The following is a 10,305-nucleotide window of genomic DNA, read 5'->3' as shown; positions in this document are numbered from 1 at the left end:
AACATTTTCCATGTCTAATGAGGGAGGCTTTGAGTTTGAAAAGGTTGAGAACCCTGCCTTACAGGGCTAAATGTAGAGATTCTGTTGCTACTTAGTGCTGCTAGAGCAACATAAAGTAACTGTAGCAAGACCCAGACTCCATCCAAAGATTCTGTAATGTAGTGTTCCAGTTAAATAGACTCAAATTCCTGGGTTTTAATTTCATTGCAAATATGTATCATAGTTTGCCCAGAACAACCTTATATGAGATGCATGTAGCATTCTTTTTTGCTAATAATAATATTTTTATTACAGTAGCAAGCAGAAGCCCTAGTGAAGAATTGGGGCATCATTGTGCTTGGCCCTGTACATGTGAAGTAAAAAGACAATCCTTGCCAACTAAGTGCAGCATAAATTTAATATTATTGAATGCAAGCTAAGAATAGGTTTCTGTTGCATCCAATAAATCAAATATCATACCTGGAAAACACTCTCCTTAAAGGGCTTTTTTCTCTCGTTTGGCTGTTGACAGAACTCCCAGTGATATCAATGGGAACCTTGTAGAAAGAGCGAGCACTGCAAAGTGGAATGAAACAGCATAAATAACACAAGAACAGAAGGAGATATGTGTTTTGCTAAATGGCTCCATGCACAATCTTATGCATTTCTACTTAATTCACCAGGTGATGCAAGAAACAAAATAGCTCCAATAACCGTCATTGCTAAAGTTATCGCTAACTATGGGACCTATTATTCCCTTCGCTACTATGAGTGTCATGGTATCATGAGCAGCACAATCCAGCAAAATAATGCGATGGTGCAGAAATAAGGTACTAATTAAAACTATTTTTCCCACCTCACTGATTCTCTGAGCAAAAAGTTACTTTGCTGTAACTTCCTGAGATCTGGGTTACATGAAGTTTCAGAGATGTAGCTAACAAGGAATGGCAATCCATTGCTATTTGGAGACAGCAGATATCTGCTCAGTTTATCAGCATGTGTGTTTATTTGTGTATACAGCACATGTCTGTATTTGTATTTTTTTAAAAGAAAGAAAAATAGCAAGAGAGAAAAGAAAGATAATAAATCTTATCCTTTAGGACAGATGTATCACTGTCTCCAACAACCAGGCTAATAGGTCACTGTAGGCCTTAGCATCTTGTTTATTCCATATACCTGTAGTGTCTGGATGGAACTCTTATCATATTGCTTCATGCATTTTTAAGTTTCTGAGAACAGAGCTCACCTTGTATTTGTCTACAAAGCACCATGCAGAGGTATAAAGCTATAAAATAAGAAACAGGCAATATTTTTGAAAGTGACTTTCTCCTGTGTCCTGTCACCAGGTTCAAGTTTGGGTCCAGAAAGGGGCACATACTGTTGCTCAATCTGTAGCCTTAGGTCCTCATTGGTGTATAGTTTCCATACATGCAGGAAAGTGTTTTGTATTTTGAAAGTTTCTTCCACATTTGCACAAGGTGTTTGCATCATCAGCATATTTGCACAGTTGCAAGTTAACTTTAGTCTTACCAACCCCTGCTCAGAGGTGACTTAGAAACCATTTTTAAACTGATGTAGGCACTCAAGGACTGTCTCCAAAATGTCTGTGTTAATTCTGAACATGGTCACTTTGAACAACAAAAAGTTTCTATATCCTACAAAGCAAATAACACTAAAGCTGTGGTCAGGGGCAGGCATTTCTGTAAGCATAGGTGGATTAGCAAATAGTAGCATGGATTTCCTAGTTGGAAGAGGGGTGCAGAAGAGGAAAGTTAAAAAGCTGGTCTTCCACAGGACTGATGTGTGCCTCACACCCCTGCCTTACCCCACCCCCAATCCTGGATCTGGAAGCAATGTGCCACCATTCCTCCTTGCTTTTCCAAGCTACTCACAGCTGTTGGACCAGTTGTAAACTGTCAAATGAACTTTGTGAAATTTCTTCTGTACTCCCCATTCGCTTTCAGTAGGGGATAAAATTTGGTCCTTAAGGCTCATTACTAATATGTTCAGCTATGTACTCACATGCCTTTTGATCTACTTGATTAAATCCCCCATGAGCAAAGGATGTATTTAGCCATGTCTGTCAAGTAGAAGGCAAGATAGGTTTGCACTTTACAGACTAACCCGAGTGGGTAAATATATATAGCACAAGCTTTCATGGGTGGAAGGTCCCCAGCATGTTAGGAGGGGACATGTTCTGTGTGCTGTTATAACTTTCCAGTCTGTAACATGCAGCTTAGGAATGGCACGTAGAATAGTTTTGGCCTTGGGAATTGTTGAAAATTGACATCCTCTCTAGTCATGGAGTGGGCTCCTCTGTGTCTACCCTCAAAGTGGAAGTTTACAAGTATAATTTAAACAGTTTTTCTTCACCCTAGATAAATTCATTGTTAAGAAAAACAGGTTTATACAGTCACATTTGAACTGCCCTTAGCTGTTCTGTTGTTATATTATGCATGAGTCTTGGTCACTACTACGTGCTGCATAGTATTGAGTTCCTGATTTTCAGTTTTTAATCTAATTTGGTTGTGACATGCTTATTTAGTCAAATGCATCCTTTCCATCCTAAACCCCTCTTTTCCATCCCACATTTGTGTTTTTAATACATTAGGTTTGTTGGTAACTCTTTGCAAGCGGATGTTATTTAATATCTTTTTATAAACCCTCAAAATAAATATAATAAAGTAGACTGTGTTACTTCCTCAAATAGACATGATTTGATTACATGCCCATGCAGTAGCTTGACTAGGGAGAGACAACGTGAGCAAACTGCAGAAATTTGTTATGCTGTGATCTAGTGAATTCATGAGTAGATTCCTGTGTTCAGTGAGACTCTCTCAGAAACCAGCCTCCACTCACATGGGGCTTCTTTCAGCACTAGGACTGCCATTTACTGTATTTCAGGCAGGATGGAAACAGACATTGCTTTTGTACCACCATAACAATGTTTATGGCGGCACAAAGCCCAAGCAAACATATGTCCATGCCCCTTGTTGTGCCATAAATGCATAACATTGTGGCTGCAACCAATAGGTGGTATAAATTTGTCCCACTTTTTATGGTGAACGTCTGCATGGTTTATGGCAAGCACTCTTGAGGCTTTAGGGGAATTCATGGAACCCACAAGATCAGGCCACTGGAGCCCTGGGAGGGCCTGCCCAGGTTCCCACATCACAGACATGTGCCACGGGAAGCACCCAGCAGAACATTTTCTTGTTACACTTATTGCAGTGTCACATACCAACTCGGGACATGTGTCTACAAATGGGGAACCGCATTCAGGAGCCCTGTCATGCAGAGGAACTCCTGCAACAGGCATATTATGCTGTTTTGCCCAGAGTCAGGGCTCAGTCTGCAGGCACAGGGTGGGGAACCCCTATGGGAGTTCCCTTCTCTGCACTTGCCAATGTGTGCCCTAGGAATTCCCTTGCAGGTGGATTCCCAGGGCATGCATTTCATACTGCTGTCCTGAGTCAGTATGCAATCTGCAAGCCCAGAGTGGAGGAACCCTCTGGCCTTGCAGATGCATGCTGCAGGTTGGGATGTGGCGACATTACATATGAGCTCCAAGGATCCCGTGAAAGCTGCCGTGCCCCAGGATGGAGCATGGCACTGTGGGCCATTGTCCCACAGGATCAGGCTCCTGATGCCCTGGGAGTGGCAAACTCCTGTCCATATTTGTTTTTAGTCACAATGCCTAACATAACTGGGCCCTGACCTGGCTGAAGTCAGAAGGTGCTACCATGATGATAAATAATAACAATGGCCAGCAGTCTGACTGGTCTTTACAAAGGCAGAACTCAATCCTAATTTCATTAATTTCAGCAGGGACAGGATCCAGCCTACATTTTTCCTTCTAAAGTTACCTGCTAGGTGGGGAGTAACTTGTTTTCAAGTCTTTGCTTGACAGTGGATAGTTCTTTCCTCCTAAGGGGGAATGGAGTAAAGACTAATTTTTGCCCTACTAGTTTTTATTGTAGTAAAAATGCACTAATAATGATGACCAGTGGAGTGAAACTGTAGACAATGGTAACAAAGCTTTTGAGGGGAGGGGGGAAAAAAAGAGTAGTTACTCATGATTGCCAGTTTGGTTAATATTTAAGATCAACATTTTTTTAAATGGTGTTCTTGCTGTTACGTAGCAACTTCACAGATGTACTCTATGATTATATATTGCAGAACTGTATAATGCAGAGAGATGCAGTAATGGCCTTGGGGTCCCAAACTTAGTGTACAAGTAGATCTATCAAGAAATAGAACTGGCAGAAGTCACAACTGGAAGGCAGGGCAGATATGCAACTTTACAGACTAACTAAATTAGATATATATAGAGAAAGCTCAAGGTTTTATGAACTCATGTTCACTTCATCAGGTGCTGTAAAAGGATGTGCAGAAAGTGGAGTCATAATTGCCACAGTAAATGATACATACTTGCTCAGGGAAAACAATTCAACAGCCCAGCAGAGGATGTAGTGTACAAATCCAAGTGGGATTGGAGTGCATGGACTGAATGATAGGACTACCATCTCTTCAGCCAATTTGTTTTTGTTCTTTAATTATTCACTTTCTTGTGAATAAGCCTTCATCTTAGTTGTACTGTATGGTAGCCAAGGGAGAGAGGAAAAAAATGCTCAATGAACTGTAAAGCACCTAGTATATTGTTAGTTCTGTGTAAATGATAAATAAACCTGATTTCCAATTATGAAAAATCATTGTTGTCTCAGAAAACAATGAACAGAAGTTTTCTGCTTAGAGATTTCCAGAGTGCAGGTGACTCGCAACAATATTAAAACTAACATATTTGCACACTAAAATGTCATCCCACTCAATCAGCCCCATAGAAATGACATCACAGAATTCCATATTATTTGTAGCATCCAGCTTCTGTGTCAGACTTGCCTAGTTAACAAGTCAAAGGATTTTGTGGTAGATGCTGGAAACCACAAGGTTCAACAAGCTTCAGTTTGTGATTTGCCTCTATGCCTGCCAGTGTCAGCTCATCTGGAAATTAGGTAATGATAATTTCACAGATTTCAGTTTTGGTTAGATGTGACCAGCAGAAGTTGCCTGAGAGAAGTGGTGAAACAGCCTCAGAAGTCTTCCCCTGTCTACTCTTTGGCCAGTCCTGTCCAACTTCTGCTGCTATAACCCTGACTGACTGGCATGATCTGTCTCACCTACCCTGCAGTGGAAATACCCTGAGCCTGAGTACTTGATACATTCAGTGCAGTGTCGTTCTGTGATGCTTGCTGGCAAGTAACAGGTTGGAACTTTGAAGCTACCCATTTCTCATTGTTTGTACAAGGTGGGAACATATTTCTACCTGGAAGAAACTCCCTATGCATTCAGTACATTCTAAGTAGCTGACATAGGGAGCCAGAAGACAGGTTAAGCCTCATTATTCCTTTGCACTTTTGCATAATCCATGGCTATAATCTAACCTTTAATTAAAGTTTTAAGCAGATAATCTACTGATATAGTTTAGTGATCATTCTAGAGATAAAAGGATTTTTTGTTTGCTTACACTAGGCTATATTGTTTCAATGTTCATGGTTGTTTCTTGAGTGGTGTAGCAAGATTAGGCCCCAGGGATGGCTGTGATGCCCCCTGGTGGCTGCACGACTCCTGCTCCACTCACCTGCTACACCTTTGTTGTAATATTTGATTATGAACAGGGAGGCTGCCCAAGGGTCATAGATCAAGCCTTCCTCCGTCCTTTGGCCAGCAGGTCCCTCCTGGACCCCACTGGTTCCAATCCAGCCCTCATGTGCTAAGTTTCCTTAAAGTGGTCTCTGACCTCCCCTGTAGCCATGCACATGCTTCACAAATGTTACCATCACTCAGATGGTGTAGTAGGTTGGAGGGACTCCAAAAAACAGTATTGTCTAATCTCAGGCTACCTTAGTGACATGGCACAGGATCAGCAAAGACTAATTGTTACAAAATGAAGCAATGGTAGACAGATCTTGGGTGTTCAGAGAAGCCCCTTTTTTCTGGGAGGGAAGAATTTAAAAAGCAAATTGTGTGGAAATAATAGAGTAACCCATATTACTGGCTCAAGTCATAACTGATCTGTACGTTATAGGAAGAAGAGGAAGGGTGGCTAATGGAGTGCCCTGGGAGTCCAGATATCTGGTTTCAATTCTTACTCTGCCACAGACATCTTGTATTAGGCAGGTCACTCAGGCTCAGAGCCATAAAGGTACCTATGTGCCTAAATCCCATTGATTTTAATGGGACATCTTTTGAAGATCTGAGTGTTGATGTCTCAATTCCTCATCTGTTAAAGGGACATAATGCTAGTGTTCTACTTCCGTGGGGGTGTTGTCAGGCATATATCACCTATACAAACTAGAAAAGGAAATGCAGAGAACAAATGGGATTTACACTACTATAAAACGAATACTTCTAAAAAAAAAAAAAAAAAGCTTGTCCATCTTCTTGACTGGTAAACTAATTAAGAAATAAGCCATGCAGCCCCAGCCCTAGATAGAAGGTAGTCTCATTTCTGATCTCACATGGTTAAACTGTAAAAGCAGAGATCATTCTTAATTGCAAATTTATGGAAGGAGTTGACCTTTTAAAAATCCAATAAAACTATTTCTCTTCAGAGCATTCAGCATCCACTGATAATAACTTCAATAGAATGTTCAAGATGTGTTGCTGTTTAGCTTCAGCATATGAAGTCTGCAAATTAAGTGAAAAATAAAGAACAGGACATCATCCATGGTAATAAGCCATTCACATTTAATATATTGATTATATCTGATGGCCTCAATTACTCCACAACACTAAACTTACTCCCAGTGAAGAGAATTAATACAGACCAATATCTGCTCTGTTAATCTTGAGTAAATACTAACAGAGATTCATCTGAAAAGCATGCACTACCGGCTTGTGAAGAGGAAGACACAAGTTTGCCTCCCTGAAACAATCTGTTGAAGACCCTGGAATTATATCAGTGATTAATTTGATTCTCTGTTTAGCATGCTGCTCTGTATTAAGCTTTTTTGACCCTTAGGACATACTCTCTGTGTGGAGAAAGGAAAATATAAAAAGAAGAAATATGCCAAGATTGTCACATTATCCTCACAGGGAATGCTTTCTTTAGTAAGTGTCGCATCTGGCCTTCAAAGTCAGCTTTTAATATAAACTTTAAAGAGAACAGTTATCCTTTCCAATTCAGGTTGCATATCTTCATTGCTTATTCTCCCCACCTTCTAAATGCAGAACTCATGTTGACATCAATGGGAATTTTGTAGACCTTAAGTACAGAAGATGCAGAAAAAAATCCTCTCTCCTGGTGTTTTTCAGGGACTAAGTGCTTGTCAAATTTATTTTTCAGTCACACAATAGGGGAGGAGTCATATTAGTTACCTGTTTTTTGCCACCTACTTTTCTTGCAATGGCTGCTCTTCTACAGCCCCGTTAGCTTCAGGCTAACCTATGCCCCCCATTGCATATGGTCTTATTTTCATATAGCATAAAGGATTTCCCTAAGGCACTGAGTACCCTATGGTTTTCCTTATTGACTCCATATTTAGTGTATTCAGAGGCACTGGGGGGGAGGGATAAAAATAACCGGGAGAGATGTGTGAGACCAATGGTCTCTCTTGTCTTCCCAGGAAACTAGAATGTGTGCCAAAAGGATGGACAGTTTGTGGAGAATATGAATCCCACCAAACTTGCCTCACTTGCATAATTTTATCTTGAGTTTCCAAAATGAAAGTTGGAGGCATAAGTGTGTGTAAACTAGACCTACCAAAAAAATCAATCAAAATTAATGCAAGCCAAGTTTTGCATCATCCCGTTTAAACCAGTTGTTTTGGAGGAAGTAGATTAATTTTTTATTTATTTATTTAATTTTAGGACTGCTCATTTGCCTTATCATATACATAAAACATCTATTTTTTATAATACACACAGAACATACTTATATTCCAGAGCACCCCAAAAGTTTTGTGTATATGGGATTACATAACTTTTAGTTCTTCCATCTTGAGTGAGAGAGACAACTGTTAAAAAAGGTTTTGTAGTATTGCTTGTCTCCTCCCTCTGCATCTCTCTGGTTTCCATTGTCTGTTTCCCTTTTTTTCTCTGTCACTTTCACCTTTTCCCTTTTCTCCTCTCTTTGTCTCTCTTTATCTTTCTTTGTGTAAGAAGAGCAATGCTAGCAGCTCTTGTGAGTGGTGCAGCACTGAAATCCTCTGCATCAAAAGCATGCCAGCAGCATTGAGTAGAAAGTGAAAAGTCATTATTCTGTTTCAGTCTGAGTGCATGGTGCTGGGAAAGCGCTTCTGCATTGGTATGTTGCACTACTGGAGTCTTTTTGGACTTGAAGTTGCTGAACATCCTGCAGCTATTAATTGTCGGTGTGCTGCCTTTCTCAGGTATCTAGACAGGTAGAGTCTCTCAGCTTCTTATGTTCTGAAATAGTACGTATGAAAACTCCAGGTGAGTCTTCAGTAGTGTGCTTTGATGTTAAAAGTTGACTCAGCTTGAATTCATAAAATCATTTTAGTTTCAATGCAGCAGACGTTGCAAAGGCTGAAAACAATTGCAGGCCATCTTGTATTTTTTCAGTTTTTGACGCTTTCCAAAACAGAGAATTTTTCCAGAACAAAGAATTGCCAGAACTTCCAATATTTGCATTCCAGTAGCACTCAGGTCCTAGAGACTTGCTCTTCAATTGGTGTACATTGTACTCTATTGACTTCCATGGAGCTATACCAATTTATATTGATGCAAGAGTAGTAAGAAATAAAGAACTGCTTCCAAAGAACTTGCAATCTGAATAGACAAGATGGTAGCACTATACCCCTTTTGCAGAGGAGGGTCCAAGGTTCAGAGACAGAGTGATTTGTCTAAGAGTTATGAACAGAATGTCTGAGAGAGAGCCAGGAATTTAGCCCCGATCTGCTAAATGCTCTAACCTCAAGACCATGCTTTTGCATTGTTGGTGAGCGAGTCTGATGGCATTCCTCAACTCTGTGGTTTTGCCATGCAATCTAATGTGCAATAAAACTAGTCCTATCATTATGTTTTCAGGTTGGTCAAATAAATCTATTACTTTCAATAGCTTGTTTCCTTTTGCATATTGATACTGAGTTATCATGTTGAGAGTTTTTTCATTTTTTTGAAACCTGTAAGACTTAACAGAAGATGTTCAGTGAAATCATAACTTGTTTCAGGTCATAACTGGAGGCAAGTCAGAAGCAGCAAACAGTTTTGTTTCGCTGTAAGGTAATAAGACTGAGATAATTTTAAAAAATAATATTTGCAAAATATAAACAGGCTTGATGGAAGAAAAAAGTAGTTTTTTTTCTGGTTGAGAGAGAAAAAAACATACAGTGTGGCCATTAAAATTGTACCTGCAATGCATTTTGCTTTTGTGAGCGAGCAATTGTACTGAAGTCAACAATGTACTATTAGCCCAATCACAATTCTGCAAATGTCTGTATAAACGCTACCTTTACAAACAAGTGACCAACCTTCACTGGGAATATTCACATTAAAGTTAACCACATGCAAGAGTGTTTCTCCCCAAAAGGCATCTCTTAAACACCTTGCCCTTATCTCCCTATCTTTATTTGTCTATTCAGGTTCCAGGAAGCATGCATATTATGCAGATTATTTCCTTCTTTTGCATAGGCAACCTGGTAATTTTGTGTGTCCTTCCAACTCAGAGTTATATTTAAGGCGAACAACACTATTGCTATAAACTCTTAATCAGGTTTCCCTCAATCGTTATTTAATAAGGAGAAAGATACACTCTTATTATGAGATTTCCTTTTGAAATATACTTTCATCAATGCTGGGCTAAATTGTAGGATTTCCCTTTGAAATGTAATTAGCCATTGTTTGTTACACCCTCTCCTCCAAGTAAACCGTTTTTGCCACCTCCCTGGCTGATAGATATGCATGCTAAAACATCTCTGGTATGCAAATAGATATTGCCTGGTGAGAAGGCTCCCAACCATTAACTGGCTAATCATTAATTAATCAATTAATAATTAATCATGAAGTCAGATTACCAAAATGCAAAGATACATTCATACTAAATACCATGGATTTTAGAAACATACACATGATAAAATTAAACATAACTCAACTTCAGCTGTAAACAGAGACTATACATGACAGTAGTAAACTCAGTTTGGGGAAATATCTGTGTATGATAAATATTGTCCCCCAAAATCAATCACTGCACACAGGGATACCTGTGGCATTGCACAATTTAATAACTTCCTTATTTTAAGTTTATTAGTTACTGTTGTAAATCCTGCTGGGTTTAACTGGTCTTAAAGCCTGTTTGTGAAGGGTAAT

The 10,305-nt window shown here is 39.5% G+C and overlaps 1 protein-coding gene across 1 annotated transcript in view; it reads left to right on the top strand.

Annotated features, from left to right (window-relative positions):
• The first annotated feature begins 742 nt into the window (after positions 1-742).
• Positions 743-10,305, top strand: part of ELOVL6 (ELOVL fatty acid elongase 6) — a 116,307-nt gene continuing 106,744 nt past the window's right edge. The window contains exon 1 of the mRNA XM_025206357.1: positions 743-809. The gene's annotated coding sequence lies outside the window, so the exon portion shown is untranslated. The remainder of the gene's footprint in view (positions 810-10,305) is intronic.

Source organism: Alligator sinensis, unplaced genomic scaffold, assembly GCF_000455745.1.
Source record: "Alligator sinensis unplaced genomic scaffold, ASM45574v1 scaffold861_1, whole genome shotgun sequence".
Taxonomy (NCBI): domain Eukaryota; kingdom Metazoa; phylum Chordata; order Crocodylia; family Alligatoridae; genus Alligator; species Alligator sinensis.
Note: the sequence above shows the minus strand (reverse complement) of the source record. Positions and strands in the feature narration are given on the sequence as shown.